This window comes from Myxine glutinosa, chromosome 3 (assembly GCF_964187855.1).
Source record: "Myxine glutinosa chromosome 3, kmMyxGlut1.1, whole genome shotgun sequence".
Lineage (NCBI taxonomy): Eukaryota > Metazoa > Chordata > Myxini > Myxiniformes > Myxinidae > Myxine > Myxine glutinosa.
Genome location: NC_136263.1, coordinates 173,602,965 through 173,622,497, shown reverse-complemented (window position 1 = coordinate 173,622,497; position 19,533 = coordinate 173,602,965).

Here is a 19,533-nt window from a genome sequence, read left to right as displayed (position 1 = left end):
GAACTCCCAGGATCCATGTTCTGAGATACATTCCTGACATTCTTACGAACCACTCATTGGTTCACTCACCAATCTCATAACTAGTTACATAGTATAAAGATTTATTCTACCACAACTCATTCAAGCAGGCTATCGTGCCAGGCGTCCCCTGAGAAAGCCACGTCTGACCAGACAACACCGCCAGCGCTGATTGCAGTGGGCCAGAGAGCACCGTCAATGGCAGCCAGGACACTGGAATCACGTGATCTTCAGTGACAAGTCTAGATTTCTGGTCTATCGTCAATATGGCCGTGTCCGAGTGCGCAGACAAGTGCATGAAGCCTACAACGAAGATTGTATAGTGCAAAGAGTCCAAGCTGGAGGTGGTGGGGTGACCATTTGGGCTGCTTTTCATGCAGGGGGAAAAACTGACCTGGTTGTTCTGAATGGAAACCTGAACCAGTTCAAGCACAGGGCCATTCTGGAAGAAACATTGCTTCCATTTGTTCGTGCAGCCTTTCGAGGAAACTTTGTCTTCCAAGATGACAATGCACGGGCTCATCGTGCTCGCATGATCCAACACTTTCTTGCTGACCGTGGGTAGAGCATATGGAGTGGCCTGCCATGTCTCCGGATATGAATCCGATAGAGAACTTGTGGGCAGAATTAACGCGTCAAATCGACAACTTGGACCAGCAGCCCACCACTGTGCGTGAATTTCAGCAGACTATTGTAACTGCATGGCAAGCGATTCCTGTCCAAACCTTGGCAAATCTCGTGAACAGCATGCCTCAACGTGTACGTGCTCTCCTGAATGCTTGTGGGGGTTACACAAAGTACTGAACTGTAATTTTACTGTCCGTAATCCCAGTCGAAATTGTCTTTTGTTTTTGTTTAAAAAAAAATTTGGCTAATGTGCAAAATGAAGAGATACCTCTGGAAAACGCACAGCAGTTTAACACAGTACTGTCCGTGAATTGAGTTGGACATCAGTTAACATCACTTTCAAGGATCAATTTATTTGCTTCGAAATTTCAAATGCGGTTTTTGTTTCTTTTAAAGGTCACATTAACAAAATCTAGAATAATTTCAACATAATTCCAATGAACTTTTGGTTCTAAGTCATCTTGAAAAGTAAGTTCACCCCCACAAAAAAAATATTCCATATTAAATGCCAGGTCTGTAGTTTTCTTTTTACATGAAACACAATAACTCATTTATTTATCAGAAAAATTCCTATAGAGTACGAAAACCTTTTTGGTTTTCAACATCCACATTTCTATCTTGATTTTTAAAACATAAAGAATCCTGAGGAATGCCTTCACTCTCTCCTCCATTTATTTACAAATAAAACTAACTAAAGTCAATAACACCAACATCATCAACCACATAATCTTTTCCTTCTTCTTCTTTATCCCCACTTTCTCGTTTAAATCTCCTCCCTGGAATTGAAGACATTGACGTCGTTATTCTTGAAAATAATATTTCCATGAGACTTTGCATTTCTTTATTTTCCTCCTCAGTGTGTTGAGTTTGATTTATTTGCTGTAATGCCTTCAATCTTTTATTAATCTCACTGATTTCCATCTTTTTTATATTTTTCCTCCCTCTCTCTTTCCTCCCTCTCCTCCTTCTCTCTTTTTTCCCTCTCCTTTTTCTCACTCTCTTCCTTCTCTCTTTTCTTTCTTTCCTCCTTCTCTCTTTTCTCTCTTTCCTCCTCTCTGTTCTCCCTCTCTTCTTCAACTCCTTCATCATCACTTGCGACCCTTGAGTTTGAGCCCCATATAATATCATACATATATTCATCTGGATTTTGAGATATTCTTGTATCTTTAATTATTTTTCTCATAATAGGATACCAATAAGATTTGGTGATGTTTTCTAAAAGAGTTTTATATTTCATAACTTTGAGAAGTTCATTTTTATTTAATATTTTTTATCAAGTCTCCATTTGTGGGTTTAGCAATATCAGTATAAGGCCAGTTCTTAATTACAAAATTCCCATGTATATGTTCCAATTCATAAGGTATATAAACCCGAGCACCCTTTTCTTGTAGGTATCCCTGAATACAAAAATTATAATTCTCTTGTAGTTTTCTCCCTGCCATTTATGTATCAGAAATATATGTGAGATTAATATTATGATAGGTAATACCACCCCATCTTCCCACTACCAAATTGGTTTGTATTCCATGACTTTGTATATGTATCCCATTACCTTCCTTCTTTGTCATATAAACTATTGCTTTGCTGTCATATAAATTTATATTCTTGAAATCATGTATTGGTTGTTTGCTAATTGTACTTCCACATAACCCCTTATCCTCACCTAGCGGATAATATTCTTCTTTATGAGACTGATTAAAATCATGTAGGTCTTCTAAGTTTATTGAAAAAGACCAATTATACCCTAAATCAAACATATCATACCACCATTTGTCTATTCGCATATTAACTATATTTCTTTCTTTATAAAATTCAATTATAAGCAGATAGTTAAATTTAATGAGGAAAGGTGTATAGTCAGTATAACCAGGTGTTGTGGTTCTAAATTTTACTTGTTTAACAAAACGTGCTGTTTTATTTAAAGATAAATATTGTGATAAATCACTGAATCTAATTAAGTCATTCGCATCTGTGGGGCTTGGATAATTGATTAATATATAAGAATTTTTCATATTAATATTTTTTGTTAAAATATATTTTTGTCGTTCCACCTGTGCCTTTGTATAATAATTTGATAAATCAATATCCTGAGGGGATTCTCCAAAGATAGAACCATCTTTTTCAACATGTCATTTATGTTAGATTAAAAATGACATCATAAAAATTTTCATTATTGTTGAGTTGAAATAATACATATAAACATAATTGACCACAACATTTAGAATTAATGTCTTGTACTTGAAATGTTTGATAAATACCGTTCTGTAAGAATTTTATTCCTTCAACAGGTGGTGGTATACCATAACTATCAAAATAATATTTATCCTGACTATTATAAATACAAACCCAATGAGAACCATTCTGTATGTCTAAATTCATAATAATATTCTTTGTATGCTTGGACAACTTTGTTAATTCATCTCTCATACAAATAACCACATTATCAATTTTTAGTTTTTTTTACAATACTTAGCAAGTTCAATATTTGACGTTGTATTCTTTCCAAATTGTTTAAACTATTTATCCATTTATTTATGAGATAGATATAATACATTACCCCTTTTAGTTAGTTTTACACCTGCCTGTGCGATAGAAGAAAGCATATCTCCAACTAACGATCTCGCTTTATCAGGTAGGCTTTCAAGTTTTTCAGCAAAATCTACAATTACACCACTTCCACTAATTTGTTTCTCCAACTCCTTGTTATGTCTTTCCAATTCTTTTTGAGCTTTTAGTTGTGCCTTCCTTTCATTAGCAGTTTTTACCACTGCAGAAATACCACCCGTCAATGCCCCCGCCGCACTTAAGCCAGCAAATAAAGGAATTCGAAATGGAAGAAATCATCCTCTTGTCTCCTTTATTGAATATGTCTTTAACATAGGTTTTGTCATTTTAATTTAAAGTGATACAGCATCATTTAGTGTTCTCACCTGCTCTTGTGAGTAAAACATCAATTCTTACTGCTCCTTTTCTTTGAATTGTATTAACATTAATAATACAAGACTTTTGATTTTGAATACAAGATGTTAATTTATTAAGATTGATTTGATTAATATATACCCCAGTTGGTTCTTTAGCACTCATTTATTTATTAGAAAAATCTATGTGATATTAATCAAAACACCATTATCTGTATTAATCTGCAATTCTGTTTCTTCCAAAAGCAAACAATATGTATCAACCTCTTCACTCTCCCCACTTTCAATGTATAGAGAAGTATCCACTCTATTAGACTTTATAGTTTCCTTTTGAGAAATCAGCTCAATTGCGTAGATTGTATAAAGTTTTTGAAATGCAACCATATCCAAAATGGGATCTTTATTACCGTTGATTTCTCACACCTTTTGGTAAGACTTGTCGGCTTCCGCGTAATCATTTTTTTCCCAATCAATTTCCAATCTATCTCGCGGGTAAAATGTGCCATCAAGAGAAACCCGAAGTTGTTTCACCTTAGCATTATCACTCAGCGCATTATTCTTATCAGTGCCTTCATCTCCATCTGGTTTCTTAAAAATGAGCCATAGGTATCGTGGCCTTCCTTGAAGAACACCCAAATTCCAAGTGGAGCTAGTGTGTTCCAGTTTAACGTGTTGGCATCTTCTTTTAAGGTATGATACATTTAGCAGTTTCTTTGACTTGGGTCTTCTATTCAACATCTCTTCCATTTTAAGATTAGGAGTATATTCACTAATATACCAACACAAATCATTAATAACAAATTTATTATTATCACCGAAAGCATTAGCAGCCCCAAAAAGCAATCTATTTACATTATCATTCCTTTGAAGTTGAAATCTAATTTTAAGACCATACAAAACTTTATCATTATCACAAAATCCAAATATACCTTTAAGAGGTACTGCTATGGTAAAACTATTCTCTGCTTTTGTTTCATCATTATACATTGCCTTCCTTTGACTATAACCAGGGTCTGCGTTTGTTCCCGTTGTCATATCAGGAATAAAACCTTCAACAGCTCCATTACCCATTCTATCACTAAACGGATATAGTGTGAATTTCATCATTTCAGATGTAGCAGAGACATAATCAACCGCTTCCACTTCTTGCATTCCAATATACAAACGAATACTATCAAACATTTTCCAGAAGAAATCATTTACGAATGTAGCATCAGTATTATTCGCAGCCTTAGTGAATTTAAATTTACACAACAAGAAACTATCAGCTAGATTCAAGTAAGTTTGTTGATTATTTATTTCAAAACTTTTTGTTCCGTTTGAATTCCAATCTGTTCCTGTTATTGCATTTACCTGAAAATAGTCTTCCTTTTTAGTGGAGTTTGAAATGATAATCGTATCATCCAAATCATAGATATTATCAATTGCTTCCATACTTGGATTTATATAGCATTAAAATCATTGAAACCCTGACCCAATATTTGAATGATTTTTGTCGGTCTTGTGAAGATAGTTGAGTTTTGCCTTTTTTAATTTCTTTGATTGCTTGTAATTTATGAGACTCCTTTTGAGCATCTTTTATGCTCTTTATAGCACCTGCTACATTTCCCACAGCAGAAGCGGTTGAACCAATTAGGTCTTCATGTTTTTTTCTTTTTTTTGTATACAAGATCGAGGCTCGTGAAAAAGCGAACATTAATCACACAGAAAGACAAACCGACACATAAAACATATAACTTCGGGAGCGGTAGACAAGATGGGGAGAGAGGAGGAGGACACAAACACAACATTTGAGAGCAGGGACCGAGAGACATGGAGACATCGAGAGATCTGTGGGAGGGAGAGGGCTTTGGGGGAGGGAGGCATGGGAAGGGGGGGGGGGGGGAGAGGTATAAAACATATTGACACTGCCAGGACTTCCAGGAAAGAAGTTGGAATTTCAAACAAGGTCGATCTGGGGTGAATTAGCGGGGGTAAAAAAGCTCAAGGTTAAGAGATGGTGGTGAACAGCTGTTTTAAAGACCTGGAGGGAGGAGTGGGATTGAAGGGAGTGTGGGAGTTTGTTCCAGATGCAGGAGAAAAGAGGAATGAAAGAGTGAAGGTGAGCAGAGAGCCGAGATTTCAGCAGTTTAACCATCAGAGGGTTGCTGGCTGATCTTGTGCGGCCTGTAGGAATATTTGGGGTACAGAGCACAGAGAGAGCTGGGGGAGCAAGGCCGGAGAGGAGTCGGTAGAAGACAGAAAGACCACCTACCTGCCTGTGGTGAGTGAGTGAAAGGCCCTCAGAGATAGCTTCATCGCGGGATATTCCTGTAATGAAATCGTCATCCAAATTACGACACTGATGTTATTCGCCTCATGGCCGCTACGCGACCCTTTCTCGGTTCCTATATATATATATCAGCGCGGACAGGCGATGTAGATCCGTCACCACGATGTAACCCTAGCGATGTACCTCTAGAGCTTCTCTGGGCTTCCCTTAGAAAGGTAACGTGTCTGCAATATGTATCAAAGCTTTTATAGTCATACAGCCTGTCCGCACCTGTATTCACCTGTATGTATTATTAATACCATGTTTATTGGTTTCTCTCTAGATGATGTTGAGAACGAATTACGATTAAACCTACTTTGGGGTTGCTGTTGTATCTTGATTTTCACAACACTTAATCGTAATTCCTCTCCTGACATCGCTCCTGCACTGCTCGCCTCGGAGAAGAATGCCCAGCGGAGGACCCGTCGAGCTAGCTCCAGCAACGGAGCTCCGACTACTCTCGCTGCCGGCCTGCCTCGAAAGACGGGACGTCGCAAGCCTTTTCGCGGGACCGCGTCGACAAAAAGCGACCTGCTCTCATGAGACCCGAACGCCAGAGCAGGTGTGACGGACTCCGGCTCGATGCCTGGAGCACGATGCTCGTTTGCTTTTGCACGCGGTTGAGACCGCGTCGGAACGACGGACCCGCTTGGAGCCGCCGGCCTACCCGTCCGATCGCAGCTCGGAAGCACTAACGGCTCCGTCCGAGGGATTCATCCTAGATATGCGTGCCTCGGCCCGAGTTGAGATTCCTACGCAAGTGATCACGTCTCCCATGTCGGCTATGCCTCCACACGGACGGCACACTCCGACCACTCGCTACTCAGTGGCCCATCTCCTCCGCGCGAACGCGCGCTGCTCGTCGGAATCACGCCGTGCCTCTCACGACCGGCTCCACTCCGACCACTCGCTACTCTGTGGCCCATCTCCTCCGCGCGAACGCGCGCTGCTCGTCGGAAGCACGCCGTGCCTCTCACGACCGGCTCACCCCGACCACTCGATACTCGGTGGAACCACCTCCTCCACGCGAATCGACGTGCACTGCTCCCATCGCGTGCTACTACTCTGGGAGGCCCGCGATCCCATCCTGATTCCGATCACCTCCTACACGTGGCACCCTTCGCGTGGCACCGCACCGTCGCTGGAAGGAATCACTACAAATGCACGACGCGCCAGTTGCGCGCGCCGCCTCTTCACTGGATGGACCCCTTTGCATGCGGTTCCTCTCGCGGGCACTCTGTGAGGCCGGCGATTCTGATCGCGGCTGTCGCAATCCCACCTGCATGTAGCAGCTACTCCCCGAGGCCGGCGAACTCCGCTGCCCGGAATCGCCTCCTTGGAGGCTCGCTTGGCGCCATGCGACGAGCACTCGGTGAGGCCGGCGATTCTTATCGCGGCCGTCGCAATCCCACCTGCGATAGCAGCTGCTCCCCCGAGGCCGGCGACTCCGCTGCCCGGATTCGCCTCAATGGAGGCTCGCTTGGCACCATGCGACGACTCGTCGCAGCACGGATGAGTTTCTATGGACGTCGAGCGGGACCTTCATAGCCTTTCACGACACACGGGCATATGCTTCTAATGGTTGATCGTATACCTGACTACCATGTGTATTCTATAAGTGATCGTTCTTCTTCGTCCTTTGTTTTACTTGATCAAACGGCGTATGCGTTAACCACCTGCGACCATTGTAAAAATGCTGTGCATGGAATGTATGTGGACCGAATGCTTTCATTCTTTTTTTTTACACCCCGCGTTTCACCCAATTATTTAATTCGATAAGCTGTTGGATTGCGTTATATTGCGTTTATGTAGTGTTGGTGTAGAGCAGGCTTGTCGGACTGAAAGGCCTCCTCTTCATCCTTCATGCTCGATGCACCTCATATGAGATGCTACTTCAGGGCGTTGTATGTGATCGCTCCTTAGACCCGACAGCCAGGCAGGCGGGGCGCTGCTTCGGGTCGTGCGGTCTGTCGCTGCCGGGCGTGCTCGCCCCTCGGCTCGGCGGGCTCGCCCGCTCTGGATCAACGGGCCGAGACGCGGCTTTCGGTTTCCCTCGTACGCGGTGTGCCCTAGATGATGCTTTCGCCGCCGGCCGGGTTCGTGTGCCGTGTGCCGATCTCGGGCTCGCTCGGGTGCTGCTGCGCGCGAGACGTTGGATTTCGGTGTGCTGCTTTGCTCCGTCTGGGGATGCCGCTCGGCTGGAGCTCGCCGTCAAACCCGCCCGACCTACTTGATGACGTCATCGACTGTATCACGCGTACGCTTTACAGCATCTTAGACGCGTTCGCTTCGCGGCGTCATTTGCGTAATGGCGTGCTTCCCGCGGTCTCATCGGGGATTCGTTACCTTTCTATGTACTAATTGTCCTTTACGTAACGACGTGTACAACGTACCGCGGCGCTCCCTCAGGGTCACCGCGGTGGGAGTACACGGTGACCTCGTGACATTGAGCGTCGCGCCCGACTCCCTCGTCGCCTGCGCATGTAACGAGGACACCGTACTGCGTGCTCGTCCTTGACTCTGGGCTCGTTGTTATCGGACAGAGCTCTTGCCTCGTCTGATTCCGTTTCCCTATGCCCCAGTCTGACTGTGACTCAGCCTGACCCAGACTGTGAAGGTCGTCTGTCTTCGGTATGCAGCGCACTGCAGCCACCTCTTTAACAGATGTTTTGTCTACCTCGTTATTCTTGCGGTTTGTGGATAGTATGTCCTAGGGATATGACCATGTTGCTAATCTGCCGCGCTCCCGTGAGGTCGCGCTGGTCTCACTGGGTACACCGTGACCCATGGCCCCTGCGACCTTTTGTTTTCTCGACATGGCCCATCCCTGTGATCGGGCCACCTCGACTCTTGTGGGGACCCGGGAGGTTCTTGTTGCTCGCCCGGGTGGCGACTCCCTCCTCGCCCCTTGTGGGTTAGTTATGCGATGCGCCAATTGATTATGAAAATATTTTGTGATAATCTTTATTGATTTTAAATATACAATTAATCAATCAAATAGAGTACACCTCTCCCTCCCAATGCAGCCTCAATGAGCTGCACTGCGGTATTGCGTCCGTGGATGGACGATCCAACCGCGGTCCGGCTGGATCCGTGCCATGCCACGATGGCGTCAACTGGATGGATCGGTCGGACATCCGGGATGGCCAATCCATCCGGGCCTTCTCTGTGCCATTGCGTCCGTGGATGGTCGATCCATCCGCGGTCCGGCTGGATCCGTGCCATGCAACGATGGCGTCAACTGGATGGATCGGTCGGACATCCGGGATGGCCAATCCATCCGGGTCATCTGGCGTGACAATCATGGCAATCAATCATAACGATCCGGGACGACGCTGGGACAAACATGGTTTGTCCAGCCGGAACTCTCTCGGTCTGCCGATCTTCTCCGATCCGCGTGACAATCATGACAATCAATCATAACGATCCGGGACGACGCTGGGACAAACATGGTTTGTCCAGCCGGGACTCTCTCGGTCTGCCGATCTTCTCCGATCCTCCCCGCGCGGTGCAGATGGACAAGCTTGCCATATGCATCCCGGCGGTCCTGCGCGCTTCGCTGGAGAGGCGCGTTTCGACCGTTTGTGCGTCGTCGTAATCACTGCATGATCGCACCTTCAGAGGCCGCTCGTGACTCGTGCGATCGCTGCCAATGGTAGATTCGCGTGCCGCTACATGCGCTTGTACTGCGTATGTACCCTTGGGAGCCACGGGTACAGACCTACTGTAATGGTCTTCTTACTTACTGTTATGGTTTACTGAATTACACATCTGCCACACCGACATCTGCCTGTAATGCGTTGCTTTGCGTCGTATGGCCAGTCGCTCTTCGTCATGGCACACCTTATGTAATGAGTTGCGAATCTCAAAGGTACACCTTATCCATCTAGCTACTGAGCCGTTTCTCACTGTTCAACGAGGTACCCTTATCTACTCAGACTACCCCACAGGAAGACTACTACTACCCACGGGCTCAACGTCTTCTCCCTGGGATGACCACTGCTTGCTCGGTCCGATATCTTTTGACTGGGACTTCCTCCAGATGTAACACATCGCCATGTCATGTGACCAGATCCTCAGTTCTGATTGGTATACGTTTGAGGGGACATACATACATACATACATACATACAGATGGACCAGCACTGTTCTTGACGGCATTGCCCAATGGGCTACGCCATAAACATTAAAGTACCATACATAATAATAGTTTTCTATTCGATTGCAGAGGAAGATGTATACATACAATTCATCCATCATCTCTAATTATCATGAGGGCTATATCTATAGCTGGAGATTGATTGCTAACCGGGCTAACTGGCTGAAATGCAGTAACCCTGCCATCGGGATTGATGGCCCCTTGGACGTTCGACCGGCAGTGACATCTTTCCAATGTATTTCGTTCTTTGCATTCCTATGTATTCCTCTGTATGTGTCTGCTGTTCTTCACCGCCGAGTTTGGATCTAAGCGCGGGGAGAATGTAATGAAATCGTCATCCAAATTACGACACTGATGTTATTCGCCTCATGGCCGCTACGCGACCCTTTCTCGGTTCCTATATATATATATCAGCGCGGACAGGCGATGTAGATCCGTCACCACGATGTAACCCTAGCGATGTACCTCTAGAGCTTCTCTGGGCTTCCCTTAGAAAGGTAATGTGTCTGCAATATGTATCAAAGCTTTTATAGTCATACAGCCTGTCCGCACCTGTATTCACCTGTATGTATTATTAATACCATGTTTATTGGTTTCTCTCTAGATGATGTTGAGAACGAATTACGATTAAACCTACTTTGGGGTTGCTGTTGTATCTTGATTTTCACAACAATTCCAATGATTCTGAAAGCTTTGGTTTCAACAGCGTGAAGCCGAGCTAGGTGTGAGGCAGGAGCACCGGCCCATAGGGGAGAACAGTATTCCATTGAGCTGCGGATGAAAGCCTTGTATGTGGTGAGGAGCTCAGGTTTGCCGAGGAAGGACTTCGCACGACGGAGGATGTCCAGTCGGTGACTGGCTTTGGAGGCCAGCTTGGAAATGTGGTTTTCCCAAGAAAGTTCATGGCAGAGAGTGAGACCCAAAAGCTTGAGCAACAGAACTTCTTGGAGAGGATTGTTGAGAAAGTAGATGGGATGGTTGTCCAGTCGATCTTTTCGGAGAGACATAGTAAGAGTGTGAGATTTGTCAGGATTGAAAGACATGTTCTACTTGTTTGACCAGTCTGTGATTTTGTCCAGGTCTTCAGAGAGTGAGGAGGCTGCAGACTGCCGATTTGAGGGAAGAGGATTGGAGCGGCAGAGAGTGGAGTCATCAGCAAAGAGATAGAGTGGATTTTCCAGAGAGTCGGAGAGATCATTGATGAAGACCAGAAAAAGCACAGGGCCCAGAACACTGCCTTGGGGAACTCCAGCCTGAACAGGAAGGGGAGATGAGAGAAATCCATTTAGGGCCACACATTGACTACGACCAGAGAGGAAGTCCGCAAGCCATGCATGGAGATTTCCATGGATACCATAGGAGGAGAGTTTAGTGAGCAGACCTGGGTGCCAGACCGTATCGAAGGCACGTGATATGTCAAGGGAGACAGCTCTGATTTCCTGTTTGGCATTGAGGACCTCCATCCATTGTTGAGACAGCAGAAGCAGCATGTCCAGAGTAGAGTGACCTTGTCTGAAACCAAATTGATGATCAAGCCATTGGAGAAGAGGAAAGATTTCATATCCGAAGCAATGATGGATTCCATGACTTTGCTGATAATTGAGAGCAGGCTGATATGTCTGTAGTTGCACGGATCTGATTTTTTGTGTAAAGCAGTAATGTTTGCTGATTTCCAGGACGCTGGCAGATGACCTTAGCAAAAGAGAGGGTGAAAAGAACAGAGAGAGGGTGAGATAGAGCTGCAGAGCAGGATTTTAGCACCTGTGGGCTGATGCCGTCTGGTCCAGTTGCAGAATCAGAGTCGAGGTGAGACAAAAACTCCTCCACCTTGTCATGAGAGAAGGACACACAGTCCAGGAGCAGTTGGGTTCGACTGGGAAAGGTGGGAATAGAGAGAGATGGGTTTGGGACTAAAGATTTTGAGGCAAACACAGAGTTGAGGCATTCGGCTTTGTCACGTGCGATGTCAACTGTGTGGCCATTTGAGGTAAGGGCGGGGATGGAGGGGGAACAAACACCAGAAACGGATTTGACCAGACGCCACCAGGATTTGGAGAAAGGAGACAGGTTTGACAGTTCATTCTTGAGTGTGGAGAGATAGTGCCTCCTGGCACTCCTGAGGGTAGACACACACTTGTTCCGATCTTGGTGGAAAGAACTGAGAATGCCTTCAGTTGGATTAGCCTTCCAAGAGGCAAAGGCAAGTTGTTTCAGGGCAACTGCCTCACCACAAGACTCAGTGTACCATGGACGGGAGGAAGGGTAATACACCTGAAGACGAGATGGGATAAATCTGTGCATGAGAGAGAGCAGTTTGCTTTGGAAGAATTCCCAGGAAGAATTGATGTCAGAGGCAGTGGAGATGGGAGACCAATCCAGACGATTGATGGCTGCTTGAAGACCATCCCAGTCAGACTGAGTGAAATGCCAGACTCGTCGATGCTGAGGAGGCTCTCTGAGAATGGCCAGAGAGATGTCCACTTTGACAAGCACATGATCAGAAGAACTGATTGGAGCAGAAGAAGAGCAGCAGACATTAGCAGGGAAGTTTGTCATAACCAAGTCTAGAAGAGAAGATACTCCATTGGCTGAGATCCGGGTCGGGAAATTGACAGATTGTGTCAATCCCAGTGAGTCACAGAAGTCCTTTGCTGAGGTGCTATGACTGGTGAGAGAGGAACCCACACCCAACCAGCTGGCATGATGACAGTTGAAGTCACTACATATGAGGAAGAGAGATTTGGGATGAGTGGATAGAAGTTGGTCCATGTTGTCAGACAGTGAAATGTAAATGGAGTTATCACTGTTTGGAGGACGGTACAGAACACATATGAACAAAAGGTGGGAGCGGAGAGGAAGCCATAGCCAGAGGTACTCCTGGGGGTGAGGAGGAGAGAGGGCAGTGCAAGGAGAGTGAGGAAGAGAGTTTTTGATAAAGATAGCCACCCCACCACCAGGACGAGGCTCAGGTCTATCATACCGGAGGAGCGAGTAACCAGGAAGAGATATTAAGGAATCAGAGACATCTTGAAGGAGGAAAGTCTCTGTTAAGCAGATCAAGTCTGGATTGTCAGAAGCAACCTGTATGGAGAGATCAGTCAGGTTTGAGCGAAGGCCCCGGATGTTTGAGGTCCATACCGTTAATGAAGAGAGAGGGGGAGCATCGGGTACAGGACAGGGGAGGGGTGGAGTAGGGCAAGATGAACGATGAGAGGGGGAGGTAGGGAGAGCAGTTGATAGTGTGTCAGAGATTACAGAAGAGTTCCAAGAAAGGGAAGGATGTGGAGGATGAAAGGTTTGATGGTGAAGGGATGAGGCACAGTGAGGGGTTGTTTGAGGGGGGGCAGAGGAAAGTAGAAGGTTGAGGGGGGGGGTGGAGGTATGAGATAGAAGGGAGACGAAGTTGGGAGGAGGCAGCTTTGAGGAGGAGGTGGGAGGAGGGAGAATTGGAGAGGAATGGTATGGGGGGAGATTTGAATGGGAGGGGTTGGGGGGGAGTTTTGAAGGGGAGGAGTGAGGGGGGAGTTTAGGAGGGGAGGGGCAAGGGGGGAGTTTAGGAGTGGAGGGGCAAGGGGGGAGTTTAGGAGGGGAAGGGCAAGGAGGGAGTTCAGGAGTGGAGGGGCAAGGGGGGAGTTTAGGAGTGGAGGGGCAAGGGGGGAGTTTAGGAGTGTTGGTGCAAGGGGGGGGATTTGGAGGGGAGGGGCAAGAGGGGAGTTTCGAAAGTGGATGATTAATGAAAGACGAACATTGATAACAAATTGGGTTTGTTGTGATTTTCAAGTTAGCAATCCGATTCAGAATGATGGAGGAGGGGTGGAATGAATGTGAATTTAGACCATGTGGTGAGGGAGACGTATAAGAGATTGAATTTCTTTTTTTTGACGTGGAATGAGATGGAGAGGAATTTGAAAAAAGCCTTTTAAATAGGAGAAAAACAGCGTGTTGTAATATGCCACTGAATAAAACACTGAAGGGGAAAGTTTAAACATATTTAAATAATATTAAAACAGAACCGTAAACAATCTTATATGCATAAAGTACCAATGGGGGGAGAGCCCAGAGGCACCACCACGAGTCACGTGGAAAGGGCAAAAGGTGGATGGCAAGGAGAAAATGGGGGTGGGGCGAACAACACACCTGGACAGAAAGTACAGGATGAGACAAAGCACACGTGGAGAAAGGAAAATAAATGCTTTTGGTTATTTTTTTTGTTTTTGTTTTTTGGGGGTGGGGGTGGGGATTTAAAACGTCAGTTAAAGAGTATTATGTTCGGGGTAGAAGGGAAAAAAAACTAAGAGCCATGCAAAACACGATGTAAGGGACTTAAGTAAACAAACACCGACGGAGGTACAAGGCCGCACACACGGAGCAGAACATGATTAATTAATTACGAGTTACAGGAAATTCAAACCAAAACCAACTATAAACAAACAACAATGCATGGACGATAAAATAACGAGTTGAAATTTGACAAACACACGAATGAAAAAATAACCGCTTTGGATGCCCGGAAAGAACCAAGCCTCAAGGCCGGAAGCTTCAACAACTAGGCCGCGTGGCACGAAATACTCGACTATTTTTTTACAGCTATGAAAGATTAACACCGATAATCTCCCGAGGGACACGCAAAAGGTACACACACGTAAGATAAATACAGTTTCGACAAAAATACAAATGTGACAATTACTTCACTTCGAGCGTGCGTGAAGATCGTGGAACAGCTTCGAAAAACCGTGACCGCCCCGACAAGATCTCACGAGATCTCCTCGAGTTTAAGAATGGTTGAACCAATACCCATTAGAGTATAAATTATCCCATCTCCTTTATTTCTAAAATGATGTCCTACACCCCGTTGTCTCTTAGGTTTATAGTATCCTCCACCAAGAAACATACCTTCACCCTTATAGTATGGTGAAAGGAACATCCCATCCCCTGCAATTATTTTATATTTTCCCAACTCGTGTTTTCTCACAATAACCATTATTTATTTATTGAAAAACTTCACGTAGGTGAATTCTGATGGATATAATTTCTTCATTAAAGGAAATCATATGATTATTTTGATCGGTTATCCTAAAATTTACTCTGTATATGGTTTTTCCTGACACAGGTAAATAGACAAGATTTTTTGGTTCCATATTGAATTTATAACCAATCGGGGTTGAGTATGCGCTGAATGAAAATATTGTATTTGTTCTTATTCCATCGTTATAAGCACCATCAATCAAATCACAATGAATTAATACCGAATTTATACCGGAGGATATTTGAATGACATTATCACTGTAAAACGTCCTGTTAGTTTCAATCTTTTTTGAAGAGAAACCCAATAGCTCTCTGAACGAATTTTCAATCGTGAAATCAACTTTATAATTATTTTTAAGTTTAATAGTTGATTTTGAAGTATGTTTTTGAATATCTATTACAATATTTTTTGGTTCATCACCTTGATCTTTCATAAGGCGAGAAATTTCAGAAGATATTTGAGAAATCTCGTGTGCTCCCGATGAAACTGTTATAGTTTTGTATCCGCTTCCTGAATCATAACTAAACTTGTTATTTTTCTCTGTGATATTAAAAAGGGTATTATAAGTTTCCATTGAAAATAAAGATGTCTCATATTCTTTTGTGGGGTCAAGTTGTAATGGGTAGGGGAATGAAGCTGTGTAATCATTCGTCGTGAAATTAAAACTAAGAATTGTGCTCATCATCTTATTTAATATCTAATAAAATATCTTTGTATTGACATTTATGAATTATTTTCTTATTCATCATCTGATCTAAAATGGCAGATGCTTCATTAAAACAATTGTTGTTTCCAGCCTTCTTACTACCAACAGCAATAATAGCCCATTAACTAATTGTGATGGATCATTTGGAAGAAAACAAACACCCGAACCGAGCTTACTTAAACCATCAATAATATGTTTCGCCTTCTCATTCTTCTTACTTTTACCAGCAACAGAAACCCCATAATCAATTAAGTTTAGTGAATCAATATATATTCTATCATCCTCATTTTTCATGTTCAAAGGCGCATCATAATATGATGATTCTGGTCGGTGGAGACCGTCTTTTGTTAGAAGAAACATTAATCTGGGGGTTAATATAACATTTGGTTGAGCAGATCTTAAGAACACCAATTCATTATCTATATAATAATAGCGTAAGGACTCGACTTTGTTATCCCTTTTACGCCGCACCCAGTGACCCGATGCCCACGGCACTAATGGATTTACGATCTATGAACCGCGCTCTTTGTTTATCACGTGCAGCCATACTCGAAAAATCTGAATTAGCCGACGTTAGGGCCCAAAAGCATCCGATTAACTGCCGATATGACTCCATCTTATTGGCGTCTGCTGGGTGAAGGCGAAGCAAGCCGTCCGCTGATTGGACAGTGGACAGTCGAAGGCGACAGCAAGCCGTCCACTGAGTGGACAATCCTGAGCATGCATTTGTGCCGGTGTCGTCGATCGCAGTGTACGCCAACCTCATCAGGTGGGTTTACCATAATTTCTTCCATATACTGTGATTACAACGAAGTGAAACCGATCAGCAGCCCATCAGTATCATATAAAGCAATAAATACCAAGGCTCAGCTTCTGAAAGCTTAAAACAAAGTGTACTTCGCCGAGTGACGAAAAGTAGGCGTAGGCCTAGGCCCTACCTATCCAGTTGTTGTTTTTCCGTTGTGGCCATGATCTCAACAAATGGCATAGGCCATGTGGCCTAGGGTAGGTCATGATCAGCCCCCCCCCCCTTCGTTTCACCAACTCCTGCATCTGCCACCGTTCATGATTATCAAAGTAGGCTTTACAGGCTTTACCCTGTCGTTGTTCATATACGCACTCTTCCTTCTCATCTTTCTTCCTAACTCTTACTCGGACAAGCAAATCCCCTATGCCATCCATAATGGTACACTCTATCCATACACCACATCCTCCCTTCCGTGGATGTTCCACGGGTTTCGGCTAGTTATATATGAATACCTTTTTTTAACAAGATAAAACTGTGCTGGTTCTTCTGTTGGAATGAGACCTGCTCTGGTTTTTGAATCCGCCGAATATTCATTGTTTTGAAGAGCTTCCACAATAAAATTGGGCGGTTTATTTGTCTCCTCAAGTTGGCAAAATAATCCTTCATCATCATATTTTAATTCTCCAAGTTCTTGCTTTGTCATTTGACTAAAATCTTTGAGCATTTGAAGTTTTTTCATAGTATACGAGGTGTGTTCAAAAAGTATCCGACCTTTGTTCATAAAAAATACTCGTATCCAGATACAACAAACTTACACTAATCTCCTTCAAAGTAGTCCCCTTTGGCTGCCACACACTTCTCCCAACGGTTCTGCCACTGTCGGAAGCAGCACTGGAACGCCTCTTTTGGGATGGTGCGCAGCTGGTCCGTCGCATTCCGCATGATGTCTTCTCTGGACTGAAATCTGGTCCCTTTCAGGGGCATTTTCAGCTTGGAGAAAAGCCAGAAGTCACACGGAGCCATGTCGGGAGAGTAGGGAGCCTGACAAAGCACAGGTGTGTTGTGTTTGGCCAAGAAACTCTGTATCAAATGTGAAGAATGGGCGGGTGCGTTATCGTGATGGAGCTGCCAATTGCCCGCTGCCCACAGGTCCGGCCGTTTGCATCGCACAGCGTCACGAAGGCGACGCAGAACCTCTTGGTAATACTCCTTGGTGATGGTTGTGCCGTGTGGTGCGTACTCGTGATGAACCACGCCACTGGAGTCGAAGAAGACGGTCAGCATGACTTTGACATTGCTGCGGACCTGCCTTGCTTTTTTTGGCCTCGGGGATGTTGGATGCTTCCATTGTGATGACTGCAACTTGGTTTCTGGGTCATACCCATAAACCCAGGCCTCATCGCCAGTGATCACTGTGTTGAGGAAGCTGGGATCGCTGTTCACAGTCTCCAGCATGTCCTGTGCGATCTCCAAACGGAGTTACTTCTGCTCAATCGTTAGCAGCTTTGGTAGGAACTTCGCTGAGATTCTCCTGAAGCCCAAATCCTCCTTCATAATGGAATGAACGGATCCAATGCTGACGCCCACCTCGTCTGCATGTTCTCTGATCATGATTCGATGATCCTGCATCACCAGGGTCCTCAATTGGTCAATGACGATCTCATTTCGGGATGTTGAGGGCCTACCCGAACGTGCTTCACTCTCCACTGATGTGCGGCCATCTTTGAAGCGGTTGTACCACTCCATTTATCTGTGTGGTGCTCATTGCTTCATCCCCGAAGGCCTGTTGAATCTTGCGGATCGTTTCTACTTGGGAATCGCCAAGCTTTACACAAAATTTGATGCAGTAGCGTTGTTCAAGTTTTTCCGTCATTTTGTCAAAAACGAAAATCCGACGGTGCTCACTTACACTTCCTCACTCATCGGCGGTCTGCCGTCGAATGACAACTTCTGCAGGTGGGAAAAAATTCACGCGTGCGCATTAGGATCGCCTACATACGTGCACCAATCAACGCCTCCCTAGCTTCATTTGTTTACGCACGACAAATTAAGGTCGCATACTTTTTGAACACACCTCGTATTCTATCGTGGGAACTGCAGGTGAAATCATTTGTTGAGTTTTTAAAAGTGGTTTAAAAAATTTCTCTTGTTTTCTTTCAAAGGCTTCTTCACCAGTTCGTTTTTGTCTCCATTTCTTCTTTATCTCTTCCTGTTGTTTAACAACTTTTAAAACTAATTGTTGATGTTCCTCAAACTTTATTACTCTTTCTTCAGCATTCATTTATTTATTAAAAAATATCATTTACTGAATTGTAAAGGTCAATCGGGAAATTTTCCTTTTCTTTAACATTAAAGTATATGTGTTCAAATAAATCCTTGTCTTTAAATATTTTATCAAATTATGTATTAGCATTAATATGAGTTGTAATTTCTTCTTCACTAATACCAGTATCTCTGCTTTTCATACGTTGGTGTTGAGTTTCTTCATCAACATCAAAACCAAATGATGAAACCTTAACTCCATTATCACTCAGATGTTTCATAATTTGTCTCATTCCTTCAGGATTAGTTTCTAAAATCCCAAGACCACCAGATTTTAGTTTCTTTAACTCACTCTTACAATGTGAATATTTTGTCATGCAAAGAGAGACCTCCTCATATATTTGACCTCCGTTCCTCAATCGCATATGTTCCTCCATTGAAATGTAGTAATAATCTTCACCTTCTACTTCTCCTGGCCGCATTGCTCTGGTTGTAGTACCTACCATACGAATCATAGGGTGTTTAAAAAAAAAACTTACCAGCTTTTCATTTTTACGATTCAAGAGTTTAGATTTATGAAAGTTCTTTCCTGAAGCAGATTTACCCACAAGATTAATAATAATAGTTGTCATTTATGTGTGTAAAATATCAGTTGGTATCTCATCTTGTTTCACAACAATATATTTATATTTTTGAATCGTGTGTTTCATGTGAGCCTCAAATTCTTTTTTACTGCATAGCGTAGAGCAATTGTCTCTC